Source organism: Protopterus annectens, chromosome 9.part0 (genome assembly GCF_019279795.1).
Source record: "Protopterus annectens isolate FY-2018-M chromosome 9.part0, PAN1.0, whole genome shotgun sequence".
In the NCBI taxonomy this organism is placed as follows: domain Eukaryota; kingdom Metazoa; phylum Chordata; order Ceratodontiformes; family Protopteridae; genus Protopterus; species Protopterus annectens.
Genome location: NC_056743.1, coordinates 1,532,426,743 through 1,532,443,503, shown reverse-complemented (window position 1 = coordinate 1,532,443,503; position 16,761 = coordinate 1,532,426,743). Strand labels below are relative to the sequence as shown.

General features: G+C 40.6%; 1 protein-coding gene across 2 annotated transcripts in view; it reads right to left on the bottom strand.

Annotated features, from left to right (window-relative positions):
• DHX16 (DEAH-box helicase 16) overlaps positions 1–16,761 on the bottom strand; it is a 983,432-nt gene that overhangs the window by 847,344 nt on the left and 119,327 nt on the right. The gene's annotated exons all lie outside the window — the stretch shown is intronic.

The window sequence follows — 16,761 nt, the reverse complement described above, 5'->3', positions numbered from 1 at the left end:
ATTATCTGCTCAAACAGAAATTATTAAAGAGGAACTACCCATTTTAATTTTCATCTCTGATCCCTCATGCATCTTCCTAATCAACCTTATAATTTTATCAGGTAATGCAAATACTTCCCTTGCTCTGCTCAAACGTCCAGCTTAACCATCAAAAGCTTTCTCTACATCAAGACCCACCACCAACAGTTGTATTTTCTTACATTCTGCTCTCCTCTGCATCATTAACGTTCTGTTAATGTCAAATGTTTCCCTCCCTTCCACAAAAATCACACTGATCCATATCTATCAATTTTGGCATCACATATGCCATTCTTTTAGCTATTACAGACAAACACTTTACAATTACGGTTTAAGATTGCAAGGGACCTGTATGAAGCTGGATCTGATAGCTCTTTTCCCTCTTTAGGCATTATAGCCACCACTGCTTTCTTCCAGGATAGTAGTACTTCTTCCTCATCTTAAAATACTGTCAAACAAAACTTTCCAGATATTTATCAGTTTTCCCCTACTAGCTTCCAAATATCCACAAGAATACCAGTTATTCCTATGGACTTTCCTGAGGACTGGTTATAACAATGCCATTTTTATCTCATCACCTCCTATCCCAACTGTTAGTAACTGAGCCTGATCTGCCTTTAACCTTGGCATATTTATTCTTCCATAAACATTTCCATTTATACCTTTTCTCGATTTCCATATTTCATAACATTTCCAATATATTTCTAGTACCTCTATAGGATCTCCCTGAGCTTAGAGACAACCCTTTCTACTGCCTGTGATGTAGTGCTAAATGTTTTTGTGCTATGTAGTTATCAAAAAAACAGTTGCTTAACAGCAGTCTTTCTAAACTAATGCACCATACTAAGATAATTCCTTATTTTCTGTTTAGCATTCTGCAATTGCTACTCTTCTTGTTCTGTGAGATTCCCCCTATTCTGCAATACTTTAACCTTTGTCAGTCCCTCTAAATAATTCATGTGACTTCTTAACACTCTCTCTCTTTCTTTTATTTCCATCCTATTTTTAAACTCAACTTTAATTTAACCCACTCCCTACCTACATTTTCAGAAGAAATTTCTATATTCTTGAATAACTCCTAAATAATTTCCAATGCCCATTCTCAAATTCTTCTCTTTTCAACAGATGGGTGGGAAAGCGACAATCTCTCATTTTTATTTCATTTCCTTACATTTTTATTTTAGTTATTACTGGCACATGATCCAAAATAGTTATTGGATGCTTATCAAACCTTTCAATTAAATGCACACGTTCCTGTGAAATATAAGTTCTATCTGGCCTAGCCCAGTTTTTTGTGCCTTGGGGAATATTTAAATTCACCCCAAACTCCCTACTACTGAATTCACATTTTCCATGCCAAATATTTTCATAAATTTCTTCAAAAATATACCCTTCTTTGTTACATCTTGCCTTCTGGGTCCACAAGATACATCTTCACTGTCACAAAACGCATTCCAGTCCCCACCTGCAAGTAATACTCCTTGCTGAAAATACTTCTTCCAGAATTTTCTTAAGCTCCATTACAGAAGTTTCAGGTGGAATACAAACCCATGCCAGTAGCTCCTTAGTACTACAAATCTACCACTGTTGCCATTTTATCCTCTTCTACCACTACTGGAGCTTCTCTTGCAGTTAATATAAGTACTCCTCTTTTCCTTTGTCCCAGGTAATCAGCTGAATAAATGTCCTGAAAACTTTATCAAATTCACATATTCAGTTACTTTTAGATGCGTCTCCTGTAGCACAGCTATTTGCACTCTACATTTTTAATACAGTTCACTACTCTTTTTTTGTACATATCTGTGAGACCATTTACATTTAAGAAAAACAGTGAAAGCATCATTATATTCAAAAGTTATTATTCCAACCTTTTATGTGTAACAACTTCTTTAAGTGTCTAGTTCCAGCTTTTGCGTTAAATGCACACATTGATGTTTGGCAGGCTGATCTTTTTATAAAGTTGTTTCTTGTCACATCCATTTGAGCCTATGTCACATCTTAGAAAACTTTTTGTTTTATTGAAATCCCTCAAACACACCACCAATACACCCATAAAACCCATTTACTGAATACTAACACACAAAACTATGTACATCTTCAATATTGAAGTTTTACCCTCCTAATAGGAGCAATTGTCCCAGGCTGACAGCCACACACAGACTTAGATTAACCTAAAAGGAAGGATATTCATCCTAAGATGCATGATACAAGCCTGTGCTTCAGCTAAGTGCTCTCTATTCTTTTTCTTATCTTTCTTACTCTCCCAAGGTAGAAAAATACATGAATGCTTTCAAAAAACAATATTTCCTAAACATTGAAAGAAATATTTTGTTTTTACTGCTCTTTATCAGATTGTCTCCATGGAGACAGGAGAACCAGATTCAGAGTTGCTTCTACAGGCACTCATTTACTTGCTAGAAGAAAACTTATTATTGTGATGCCCCTGCACTGGCCCAGTAATCAAGCAGCCTCAATCCTCACCACTGGCAACCAGTGAGGGACATACACATTGGGAGGATTACAAGTACATACAGTAAAGTACAATTTCCCTTAAGAGCACACAGATCACAGTCAGTCTTGGGCTGGTGTGTCTGTCTCTCTCCAGATCCCCAATAAGACTCCCAACTGGCACAGCTACAGGGTTAAGGTCTCAGCAGAGTGGTCAAGCCAAAACCTCCAGCACCCTCTTTGTCCAAACAGTGCTTCAAGTCCCTGCCTAAGTAGTTGACACACACACTTTGAGATTTAATTTATATACAAACACACACACTCCTGGAAAAAGGCTAGCACAAGTTTACTAGCTATGTCCCGTTCTGCCCAGACTAAAAGTTATCACTGCCACCAACCAGATCTTTATCAGTTACTATAATGCCCTTCCCAAAGGGTGACCAATTCTACTGTGTGATGTTACTATTATCTAAATGGTAAGTGTGACCAAGACTATTTAGAAGTGGCCTGTACAGTGTCACCAAATACATATGCAAGTACTCTATCTCTAAACAAACCAGTCACAATTAAAAGGTTTAAATACATGTAATAATAATAATAATAAAGAACTAGACAATACTCAAACAACAAGTTCAGAATCACAGGAAATATTTTAAAACAACATTGCGGGACTGTCGCAAATAAATATAGACACCATCTAAACTAATTTTTACTATATTCCTATCGCTTTCTAAAATAAATTACTGTACCCTAGACCTACTTACAGAGCAAGGCAGAAGTGCAGAAGATGGATGTTTCCAAGTCAAAACAAAATACAAAATGCCAAATCTGTCTCTGAGAGAGTTCTTAAAATTACTATCAAATATTACTGCTGGGTCAGCTAGGATGACATCACTCTGTCATCTGCCTTCAGTTCCCAGGCTAACATAAACTTAACAAACTTTTAGCATCTCTGTGTGAGAAGTACATATCTCTCAGATGTTTGCTCAGAACTGGAAGTCATAAAACAAACATTTTTACACTTTAAACCTAGTAATTATTTCTCTTTCAAGAAAACAGAAAAACTTCTAGCTCTAGACATCCTGTCTTCTTGCTCTAACTAGGAGATAACACAATTGTAAAACAATTTCAACTTATTTTCTTGAGGGTTTGCAAGTAACTCTGTATGTTCCCACTTCTACTATTAAAACATACATTTGCACAGGTATATAGTTTAAATACATTTCTGTTCTCTTCCAGTGGGGGCACTGTGGTTACATTCTTGAAGCTCAGTACATACCATATAGTTCAATACCCATTTCTACACCAATAGTTGTAATATCAATATAACATATAGTTCTCTCACATTTGTAAGACAAGCATATGAATCATAATCGTCACAAATGACATATGATTATTTACAAAATTCCAAATAGCTGGGCTGGCAAGTGTCACAACTGTATTCAATGTTCTTTTTTATTTATTTGGTTTCTCTTAAAAACTTGTAATTAGATCAAGCCAACAGCCTTAATCCAATCAGCTTGCTATTCAAGAGTAAGAAAAAGCACATCAATTTTTCTTTCATCATACTCTTTTGACCAGACTTTTTTTACATTGCAATATGCCTACATTTCTTAAAACTGAACAAGGAGAAACGAGGAAAAACAGGGGCATCTGTTTACACTAGTATCTCTATTACACCAGAAAATAACGGAGAAAACTTTATAGCATGCAGATTATATCGCACATTATAAAAATGCTATTGCTAAGAATAAAATTTTGTTTTACTTACATTTAACTCTTTTCCTTTTCTTCCCCTCTCCTAAATAATCTTCCATACATTAATGGCACAAAGTAAGGCATATGCTTTAGAGTTCCCTATACATTTAACAAAGTCAGAATTCCCATATTTCTAGGTTTTGTTCTGTCATGTTTCACAAATATAATTAATGCTTTCTAATCCTACATTTGTCAATTTCTGAGTTGTTGGTTTTATTCCTGTTCATATCCATCTCCCAAATGCAGTCTCTGCTTCATTTCTAATGTATTCCCAGTTCTTCTAGTCAATTCTTGTTCTTTTTTTCTGTCAAGCATTTTCTGTTGAAACATTGGAAGAGGTTTCACTGGCACACACTCTTGTCTTTAATACAAGAAAAACAAGAAAAACAGAATCTCCTGTTTCATAACTCACTTTTTGTTGGACCAACTTTTGTATTTCTTCCTTAGCATGTTCTGCTTCAAAAAATTAATTTGTCCCTGCAGGAAAAAATATTCTGAAAAAAAGATGGTATAGCAGCTTGAATCTCATGCCTGCTTCTCGACATTCCCAGTTTGTGGAATAATTTCATTCCTGCCTGGTGTATAGTGAGTAATCATTTTCCACACACTACTATCTCCCACTTTTAGTACTTTATCCTTCTGTCATAGTTTTGACAGAATCAACTCCTTCTGCTGACGGATTGCATCTTTACTATTAAAGGTCTAGGTTGCTCTCTCATGGGCAGATTTTAAAGCATACACTATGTGCGCTCTTAATTAACAAGAACTGCTGTGGAATGCCAGTCCACAGTTGCTTACTTGTGCTTTTATAAAATTAATACAATCTGTTCCTTCCAGCTTCCCTGGTACAGCAGAAAATCTCCGTTTTTCTCCTCTATGTGTTCTGTCTTCTAATTTTATATATTATTTTCTGAAACATCTGTTCTTGAGGAATCTCATATTCAGCAAGCATTTTCTTCATTTTGACCTCTGACTTTTACAGCTTTAAACACCTGATCGGTATATCTGTTTATGCCTTCCTCCATTTTTTCCAGCCTTTGTTATTTGAGTTGATTTACTCCACCAGTCTTTCATTTATTTTCATCAGCTCTGAGTACATTTGACTTACTTTTTCCTCTAGGTTCGTGGAAGTCATGTCTTGCACCAAAGCTGGAGTGTGCACTTCTTTTGATGTACAGCTGCAGAATTCTTCCCAGTCACTGTTTTTTCTTTAACTTCTGTTACAGATTTTCTTTCAGGTTCTCTGAATTTCTTTTTTTGCTGGCATCCAGGCAGGTCACTTACTAGCCAGTTACTGAAATTTACCTCTAACTATGAGTTTACTGGCTTTCTCTCTTCAGAGTTTCTGTTTTCACACTGGGAGAGCTGAAATGTGCAGTCATCTTGGAAGTCTTAGGTGCCAACTGTTGACCAAATTTCATCTTGTGGAAACTTGTAATTAGTTCTTCAGACCTGATGCTACGCTTTACTGGGAGTACACTACTCCAGTACTGAATATGGAGCAATACTGAAATCACCTCTTACAATGGTAACATCTTTGGCTGGGTTAAAAAGTTTCTACAACATGAACATTTTGCTAAAACCTGTGGGATGTCCTCATTAGGGTTGTACACATCTGCACCCATAAAAGAGGTCCATCTGCACTTTTAAATCTTTCCAGTACTAGTCTTCTATCCCTCTTATATGTATTCCATTGTTTCAACAGTCAGTGCTTTCCTTTTCAGCTGTTAATACAACACTAGGTTAACAGTTTGTACAATCTGGACTTTCAGCATTAAAGAAACAAAATCAGCATCACAATAGTTTCTAATTTGAAAGGAGAAACAGCTGCTCTTGGGCGGGGGGGGACCAGAAACCCAATAGTCCAGAGATTCTTCGTTGGTCCAGTGACAGTAACAACAGCATGGAATGCTGGGGGCCTTTCTTTCAATCTCCAGATGAGGGTCAGTATTTTCCTTTACTCCTCAGTTATTTATGATTACGAAGGGACCAGTGCAGTTTTGTATGGACTGCGGCTATCAATTCTGTATTGGAACAGGTTGTTTCGCTTTTTAAGCAATGCCCGTCCTCCCCAAGTTAAGACACTTGAAATGGTACTACAGTAAGCTTACTTCAACGTAATGTGGCTAAATCAGCCTAAAATGTATTAAGATATAGGACACTGTAAGCTACTTTTGGAGAACACTTATTCCCCAGATAACTCCATGTTATATACTTCAACATACAGCAGTCCTAAATAACTTTCTAGACATGCAAACAATAACAACAATAGGGCGGCCGCGGTGGTGCAGCTGTTAGCGTTGTTGCCTCACAGCAAGAGGTTCTCTGGTTTGATTCTCGGCTGGGGTGCCTGCTGTGTGGAGTCTGCATGTCCTCCCTGTGGTCGCGTGGGTTTCCTCCGGGTGCTCCGGTTTCCTCCCACATCCCAAAGACATGCTGTAGGTGGATTGGACACACTAAATTGGCCCTAGGTGTGTGTGTGTGTGTGTGCCTTCTGTGGAAGGTTGGGCGCCAGGCTGGCAACTCAACACCATAAAACTCCACTGCCAATCATGAGCGGACAGGTGATCTGCTGTGGCGACCCCTAACCGGGAAAAAGCCGAAAGAAGAAGTAGTAGTTACAAAACGAAGAAATGGAACCCAAAGAAGTGTCAGGAACAACAAATGTAAAATAAGTCACACTGCTGCTGCACAGACCAAATCCACTTTATTGTTGTACAAATCCACAACAACATGGAAATTTTCACAGCAAATACGAAGAACTCTCCAGCTAAAACTGCACACACAGATCAGCACACACAGATTGAGCTCAATCTGTGTGTGCTGATCTGTGTGTGCAGTTTTAGCTGGAGAGTTCTTCAGATTCTGTGAAAATTCGTTGTGGATTTGTACAACAATAAAGTGGATTTGGTCTGTGCAGCAGCAGTGTGACTTATTTTACAAATTCATTACAGTCAACACACCTCTCGCACAAAACTAAACTGTTTTTTTCTACCAGAACTTACTAAAACTTGAGGTAATCGACCATTTGAAGTTACTGCTTATTACAAGTTAAGTCTCCTGTTTCAGCAATGAAAGACTGTGGAGATGCTAGCCTTTTGTGGTGTCTTTAAAGAGATGTGTTCCAGAACTATATATTTTCATAACAGTATGGATTTGATTGCTCAAGAAGCTGAGTGTTCTGTGAAGTACAGTGAGTATTTCTAACAATATAAAAAGTGTCTATCAATAGTGTTGATGGACAACACAGCACACAATCCAAAATGGGAAACCTAGGCAAAAAGGGTTCAAATTTAATGTAACCATGGGTATATAATATAGAATACTTTCTCAGTCTTCCATTGACAGTACTCTGTAACACATATGTAAACAGCTGGTAATCCTAAACCTTTGTAAACACTAAAGCACCAAAACTGATATACTGTACCTTTATGAAGTTCCTAATCTCTGCAGAGATGCCATCTGCTTGAGCTGATCTGTGTACTGCTTGATGTTTGGCCACTGAAGCATAATTTACCAACCTCTGCCACCAGAGTAGGCTAGCAATTTGCCTCAGCCATAAGTGAGTGACCCTTCTGTCTCAGACTGTTGTACCATAAACCACTCATCTTTTACCCTGGATTCCTCTGGTGTGGCACCTACAACCGATAGACACCGGGTTAACCACAGCCCCCTGGGGCTGTGAATCCCCACAGTAGGCAAAGGAGAGCCACTCAGTCTTGGGAAAAAGAACATAGAAGGTTCAGAATGATGTGCCCATCCAGGGGAAGCTGCTATCACCATTAGCAGCATGGTTGGCCCTATTTTTCCAGTCAAAACAAAACAGAAAACGAAGCATGTCTCTACTTCTCCTCAATCTTCTTTGGATAGGAGTAGTTTACTGGTAAGGGCTCAGGGTTTAATCCAAGCTATTGATCTTTCTTGTAAAGTAGTTTCTGGTGAAAGAAACAGGCATTCTTCTTTTCTTCAAGAGATTCAAGATTCTGAATCTGAAATGGGAAGATGCAGGGATGGATACATTTTTTTTTCCCCTCGGATTTCTGATTCAGACTCATGAAGAGAGCTCTGTTTCTGATTCTCCATACTGGGATTTCCATTTCTCGGAGAACATTTCTAGAATATGTCAGTGTTTTCAGTGGGAGAACACAGAGGTTTTTCAGTCCCTCAGAAAATTCTATGAGTTGTTTCAGAAGGATTTTGCAGAACCTACACCAATTTCTTTTGTTCCGTCTGCTTTAGAGGATGTGTGTGTGTGTTACTGCCTACAATTTTCCTGATAGTTAACTAGCTGTCCAAAAAAAGCAAATAAGATGAATAAAGCTCCTTAGTCTTTTCAATTTTTATTCACTTTTCCCAAACTTGACCTAGCAGCTATAGTTTTAGCTGATCCCACTGCTGTTACGCACTTACATAAGTCCAATCCTACTCTTTCTGACAAGGACAGAAAAATTATTGAAAGGTACGAAGTGCATACTTCTGCAAGCTTGATTTTCATAACTGTGAATTGTCAGGCTCATATGGTAAAGTTTGTTCTGACTAACTGTGAATGTATGAGAAATGTTTTATCTGAAGTTTCCTCTTGTGAGGAAAAATCTGCTTTAAATAACTTAGTTTTATCTACTGAATAGGTCACTACTCATTAGTTACAGTGTGTGTGAACATGATACTGTTCATACTTCTTCCATGGCTATGGCCACGGATTTCCCATCTCCTCACCTGATTTTGGCAATACAACCCAGAATAAACAAACAGTCTCAAGAAACAAGTAGAAAGAAATTTAAGAAGAAATGACAACGGGATTCCAAAAAGAAGTCTTGAACCTCCCAAAACCAAGTACAGTCCAACAAATCTAAATGACAATTCAAGAGACATTTGACCCCCCCCTCCACTCTGACCCCCCACCCTTTTTTGTTCTCCGTGGCAACAGTTTGTTTCAGACAAATGGGTTCTGAAAATTATTCATCAAGGTTACAGATGGCAATGGGAGGAAATTCCTCCTTTCATAGGTAGGTACTAGGCTATCGGCCCTGGGCCCTATACAAGCCCTGCCAAAAAGGTACCCTGACTTTTGCCACCCAAGAAAATTAATGATTTTCCTGTGCCACTGTCGAGCAGAGCCACAGAGGTGATCCCCGGGGTGAATTTCCTATTTCCCATCCAATCATCAAGAGTTTTCTTGAAGAGTGCTAATGAGGAGCTTTGTTTGATATAGATAGGTAGTTTATTCCAGAGTATGGGTAGTCTCTGGGACAGGAATCTATCCCTCCGGCATGTTCTGTTTATCGTGGTGACAAAGTTTAGGTCCCTAGAGCGTGTTATCGTGGTGACAAAGTTTAGGTCCCTAGAGCGTGTAAATGGGAGGGATTGGGATTTCTTTAAGTGGAGCATGTCCAGCAGCTCTGGGTTTGACATAGCTTTATATGTTAGGCAGAGATCACCTCTGAGTAGGCGATATGCGACTGAGTAAAGCTGGAGTTTTTTTGAGACGGTCTATGTAGGGCATCTGTTTGAGGCCGGTAATCCTCTTTGTGAGGTATTTCTGTGGCCTTTCCAGTTGTTGTAGATGTCTTGTGAGGTACATACCAAAAGGGGCGTTGTACTCTATAATGGGTCTAATGAGTGATGAAGAGGGGAACAATGAGCTCTTTTTTTCTGGATGAGAAACCTTTTGTGATGAGGTGTGCCACATAGAAGGATTTCCTGACTACTGTGGCGATGTGATTATCAAAGGAGAGACTACTGTCCACCTGTGTCCCAAGGTCTCTTATCACACTTTCGGTGTTAAGTATACTACCACCTATGTTGTAGTTCATGGGTACAGAGTTTTTACCAAAGGGGATGACAATGCACTTTTTGGCATGGAGCTTGAGGCCATGGCTTTGACACCAGGCATCTGTCTCAGTGAGGCCCTTTTGTAGGATGTCCACATCATTAGGAGTTTCGATTATGGCTCCTAGTTTGCAGTCATCTAAGTAATGACAGTACTGGATGCTAGGTTAGAAAGTAAATCAATGTTAAACCAATTGGAGTAAGAGTCTACCAACACCAAATAATGTTATCCATTCGAAAATGTCTGTCTACTATCGACCAAGGTAGTTCAGAATCTGGTTTAGCTGAAGTGGTTCCTTCTGTTGATGTGGCTTATTACTATTACTCACTGAACAAGATGAAAGTGCTCTATCAAATGTCTTGACATATACGGCCAAAATACTAGCCCTCTCACCCTTCTTTTGGTAGAATCGACTCCTGGGTGACCACAATGCAAGACAGCAATGTACTTTGCAAGGACTTTGGAACAACTACTTTCAGACCTTTCATAATGATACCTTTGTCAGACAAAATCTCATTTCTGTATGGAAAATAAGGTTGCACTTCTTGAGGTAAACTAGACTGCTTTGATGGACATCTTTGATTGAAAGTGGTTAAGCCTTTGTAAAACTGAATCTGCCGCTATGTGATCTCTCAATTCAACAAGACGTATGGAAGAAAATTTTCTCACTTCCATGACTTCAAAATCAAGGTTCTCATTCTCATGCTGTTCAGTGGTATTTCTGGGAAATCTGGATAAGGTATTAGTAGTTTACCTTTCTTGTAGACAAGGTTGCAAATGTATAATTTCAATCTCAGCATCATATTGCAGTCAGACTGGGGCTGAATGCATAGATTTTCTCAAGATAGTGACTAAAGGTTGGTGGTCTGTTTCGATCTGAATAAGTCTATTTGAAGATGCAAACACAATTGTCAAAAGCTCTTTCTCGATCTGGGCATACTGCATCTCAGTTTGGGTAAGAGCCCTCGATGCACAGGCAACAGGATGACCCTCTTACAGAATGATTGCACCAAGACCAAATTTTAAAGCATCACAGGAAAGTGTAACTGGCTTCTGAACATCATAGTATCCAAAAGTTGGTGGACTAGCAATTCTCTGTTTCCGGACATCAAGTGCTCTTTGGTGTTGCTCTAACCAAGATCAACATACATCTTTATGTGCCAGCTCTCTGAGCGGAGCTGAAAGCTGGCTCAAGTCTGGAATGAACTTGCCTAGGTAGTTGACCATGCCAAGAAAATGTTGCAGGGCTTGAACACTGTCTGGAGCTGGCATCCTGACAATGGCTGTTTGCTTAGAAGAGTCTGGTTGCAAGCCTGTACTCGTAAATAAATGACCAACATTGACCACTCCTTTTCCCAACAGTTCTTGGAATTCATAAATTCCAATGCCCTGGATCAACTAATCCACTATCCCACCAAGGGCTCCAATATCCTAGACCTGGTCATTACCAACATGGGAGACAGATGCTACATACCAGTGGTCACCCCCTCATTGGTCAGGTCTGACCATAAGCAAATAACCCTCGACATCCACATCCCACCCCCAAGTAAGGAAACCTCCTTAAAAAATTTCTCCAAAGCCAACTTCATGCTACTGAAGTCAGAAGTGACAAACTTCATGACACCTATGCACACAGGATCTGAAAATTCGACTGCAGAATCCTACACTAAGGCACTGTACGAGCACATCCACTCGTGCATGAATCATGCCATCCCAAATAGAACCAAGATGCTCACCTCCAAAAAAAGGAAGCCAATCTGGTGGTCCCCTGCTATAAATAAACTATACAACAGAAGGAAGAAACTGTTGCAGAAAAGAGGAAAATCCCAGGATGCAAAAAAACTCCCTCACCAGCCTCAAGAAGAAGCTTGAGATCCCTCAAAATCCTCAAAAGCTAGTTATGAAAATAAAATTGCCAAATATTCCAAAGACAAAGTACAGTTTTGTACCTACCATAAATGTAGATGTTCGAAGATCCACATTGCTGCAGTCCTTACACTTGGGTAGTCCGCTGTCCTCGGTCGGCCCGAATATCAAAGTATAAGGCTGACGTCGGTCAAGGCGCATTAGACTGACATCAGGATGTCAGGGTACAAATGCGCATGACCGACGTCATATCCTCAGTCTTTTCTTGCCCCAGATGTCAGAAGACCCTAAAAATAAAGGTCAAAACCAAAAGACAGCAAACAAACAACCAACCACCCTTGCACTAATTATATGTACAATATATACAATATACACAATATTTACAACCCAACCCACACAACCACCTCTAACTACAGAGGGAAGGAGGGAGGGTAAATTGGACTGCAGCAATGTGGATCTTGAACATCTACATTTATGGTAGGTACAAAACTGTACTATGTTCTTCATCTCACATTGCTGCAGTCCTTACACTTGGGTAGAATCCCAAAGCAGAGGAAAGGGAGGATGGCCAAACTACAAGGAAGCAGGAGCTGCCAAAATGCCCTGCAAAACAGCAGTGGCAAAACCAGCCCTGGATTTAGAGTAAAGTGGCAGGTGATAATGCCTAGAGAAAGTGTGCACTGAACTCCAAGTAGCTGCCTCCAAAATATCCTTGGTTGCCACTCCCTCAAAAAGGCTGTCAAGTGGCAGTAGCCCTAGTGGAATGAGGCCTAATCCCAGCTGGAATCTCCTTGCCATGATGGGAATAACAGAAAGCAATGCAAAACCCAATCCACTTAGAAATAGTTTGTTTTGACACAGGCTTGCCCTGAGAACTCAAAGCAAAAGAAACAAACAACTGCAGAGACTGCCTGAACCCTTTAGTTCTGTCCAAATAATATCGCAACTGCCTGTGTACATCTAAAGTGTGCAAAATCTTTTCCCCTTTATTTTGGGGATTTGCATAAAAAGTAGGCAAATGAATAGTTTGGTTTAAAGCCACACTAGAAACCACCTTAGGAATAAAGGAAGGATTAGTACGCAAAGATACCCTATCCTTATGGAAAATCAAGAAAGGCTCAACCGCCATAAGGGCCTGTAATTCAGAAACCCTTCTTGCAGAGGTAATGGCCAATAAAAAGGCAGTCTTCCATGATAAATATTTCAACTCAGAAGTAGCTGCAGGCTCAAAAGGTTGTAGAGTGAGTTTCTCCAACACAAAATTGAGATCCCAAGCAGGAGTAGGAGCTCTACGTGGGGGTCTTAAATTCTTTGCCCCTCTAAGAAATTGCTTGAACAAAGGATGAGAAAACAATGGAGGATCACATTCATAGTGAGCTGAAATCGCTGCAGCATGAACCTTAATAGAAGAGAAGGACAAACCTTTGTCCAGTAACTCAGTAAGATATTGAAGAGCCACACTTAAATTAGGCTCAGAAACATCAAAATCCTTTGCTGCACTCCAAAATAAAAATCTCTTCCATTTATCTGCGTACACTTTCCTTGTACTAGGCCTTCTAGCTTCCAAAATCACATTCAAAACTTGTTGTGGAAGTTGAGACCCTCTATGGTTCAAAACAGAATATGCCAGGCTGTTAGGTGAAGAGAGTGAAGTTTGACATTGAGCAAATGGCTGTCCTCCTGTGATAACAGGTGTGGAATCGAAGGCAAAGGCCATGGAGGCTTCCGTACCAGGCTTCTCAGTAATGGGTACCAGTGCTGTCGAGGCCAATCTGGAGCTATTAAAATCTTCCTTGGCTTGTCCTGTCTGACCTTTAGAAGTACCTTTGGGAGGAGAGGCAGAGGTGGAAAGGCATACACATGAAGATTGCTCCAATTGAAAGAAAGAGCATCCACTTTCCAAGCTGTGGGATGAAACCTTTTTGTGCAAAACTTTGGCAGCTGATGGTTTAGTGGAGAAGCGAACAGATCTATGTCTGGAGTTCCCCATGACACTGTCAATTTCTGAAATACATGAGGATCCAATTTCCACTCGTGGGGATCCATAATTCGTCTGCTCAACACATCTGCTAAGGAGTTCTGTGCACCTGGCAGAAACCTTGCCTGAAGATTGAGCTGTAAACTGAGAGCAGTCTCCCACAAAATCATTGCTTGCCTGCATAGAGGATAAGAATGTGTTCCCCCTTGCTTGTTGATGTACCACACGACAGTTGTGTTGTCTGTTAGAATCAACACCTGCCCTGGAAGAAGTAAATCCTTGAAAGCTATTAATGCAAACTGGACTGCTAACATCTCCTTCAGGTTGATATGTAGATGTTGTAGTCTGGCAGGCCACTTGTCTTGTATCCACTTTCCATTTAGATGAGCTCCCCAAGCTTTGTCTGAGGCATCTGTCGTTAAAATCTGACTCGCCTCTGGCCGGGTCACAGAGTCCCTTGTTTAGGTGACATTCCTGAGCCCACCACAAAATTCCTTTTGAATGCAAGGTATTATTTGAATGACAGTGTCCAGATCCTGGCAGTGCTGTGTCCATACATTTTGAGATACCATTGCAGCTTCCTCATATGCAGTTTGGCATTGGCAAGCACCAGAATACAAGATGGCATGACCCCTAAGGCTTGAAGGACTGTCCTTGCAGTCAGCCGGACTGATGAGATAGTTGATGGAAGTAAAGGGAAAGACTCTTTTGTTTGTCCGGGGTTAAAAAGGCCATCTGGGATGCTGTATTCAGTCTTACACCCAGAAAGCACATGTCCTGAGAGGGTACTAGACTGGACTTTATTTCGTTCACAGAATACCCCAGGCATCTTAGCACTGCTATCACATATTCCAAATGATGAAGAAGCTCTTCCCTTCCTTGAGCCAGAATCAGGCAGTCGTCCAAATAAGGATAGATCTGTATTCCTTTTAGCCTGAAGAAAGCTATCACTGGAGCCAGAACTTTCGTGAACACTCTGGGCGCAGTAGATAAGCCAAAGGGCAATGCAGAGAACTGATAGTGAGAAGTCCCAGCTCGAAAACGCAGATACTTCCTGCAACTTAGTCTGATAGGAACATGAAGGTAAGCCTCCTTGAGATCCAAAGTTACCATCCAATGATCTTTGCCCAGCAGAGGTAAAAGCTGTTGTAACGTCAACATTTTGAACTTGGGAATGTCCAGATAAGTGTTGAGGATAGATAAATCCAAAATTGGTCTCCACGTGTTCCCCTTCTTTGGTACTAGGAACAGGCGAGAATAAAATCCTAGGCCCACTTCTGGCATAGGGACCGGCTGTATGGCCCCTAGTTGAAATAACAGAGAAATTTGCTTGTGAGCCTCTATTCTTTGTTGAGGAGGAACGTCTGGCATGCCTCTGAAAGGAGGCAAGGTATGGAAATAAAACCTGTAACCTTGGTGTATGATATCCAATACCCATCTGTCTTGGGTAATTAAACTCCAATTTTCTTTGAAAAGTGCCAACCTTCCTCCCAAAGGTGCTGCCAGACGAGAAGGCTCTGGCAGCTGAAAAGGTAGGTCATTGGGTCTGTTTACGAAAGGACTGACCCCTGCCCTCACCTGAAGACTGTGCAGGAGAACTCCCTGTTCTAGGCCTGAAAGAGCCCTGAGCTCTGCCCCTACCACGTAGATCTACCCCTAGACTGGGAATCATAAGAAGGATCGTCCACCCTTTAGCAGGCCAATTTCTACTAAACTTTGGAGGCTGAACCTGCAAAAGATCTTTAACAGTCTGCATAGACTTAGCCTTGTCTTCCATTTTCTTTAAAACTGCCTCAACAGGAGAACCAAACAACACATCAGATTGTAAAGGAGCATCTAAAATCCTTGTTTTAACATGGTCAGATAAATTTTGATCCCTCAGCCAGGCGTGCCTGCGAAGAACTGACCCAGTGGCAGCCACCCTAGGCGAGGCCTGTACAGCATCAAAACCACATTGCAAAGAATGCTTACCCACCTGTTCAGAAACATGTACTAAATCTTGTAACTCTTTACAATCAATACCTTCCGCCAGAGCATCAACCTTAGACTTCAACTGTGAAAGGAGATAGTTTTGGTATTTTAACATGTGAAACTGGCAATTCAAAGCCCTCATAGCTAGAGTGGAAGAAGTATAAACTTTCTTTCCCCATCTATCCAAGGCCCTGGCTTCTTTATCTGCAGGAACCGGATTCTTGACAACAGAAGCCTTAACACCTTTAGGCCCCTGGCTAACAGTTTCTGGGTCTGCCCTAGGACTCTTAAAAGATAATTATGAACTTCAGGAACCCTGAAATACCTATCCCCCTTAACAGGACCAGGAGATAAAGAATCAGGATTAAGAGAAGCCTCTGTAAAACATCTTCCACTACATCCAAAACAGGAGGTATAGCCAAAGGCCTATGCTGGGGTAAAACAAAAATTCCCTAAGCCTTTTCCTGGAATCAGAGAAGTCCTGACCTTCCCACTTAAAATGCTCCCTCATGGAATGAAGAGTTTCTGAAAAAGAAAAATCCTCAGGAGGAGAAGCAGAAGGAGTAGAATCATCCACATCAGAATCAGAATAAGGAGAGTACTCCTGCAAGTCTTCAGCCAAAGACTCTGAAACATCGAAGCCTGTTCAAAACTCCTAGCTCAGGCTCCACCCTAGGTCTCTTATCAGGAGGGGCAAAGAACCCCTAATCAGAGTAATCAAATCTTCTGCCATTTTAAGCATATGCTTCTTGGGCACAGTACCAGAAGAACTAGGGGTGACACCAACTGAAGCTAAACCTGGCCTGCCTCTAGGAGAAGCCTTGGAAACAGAAGGAGAGGGCCTAACCACCCTAGGCAGGAGGGAGTATAGTAACCTGAGAAGCCCCATCAC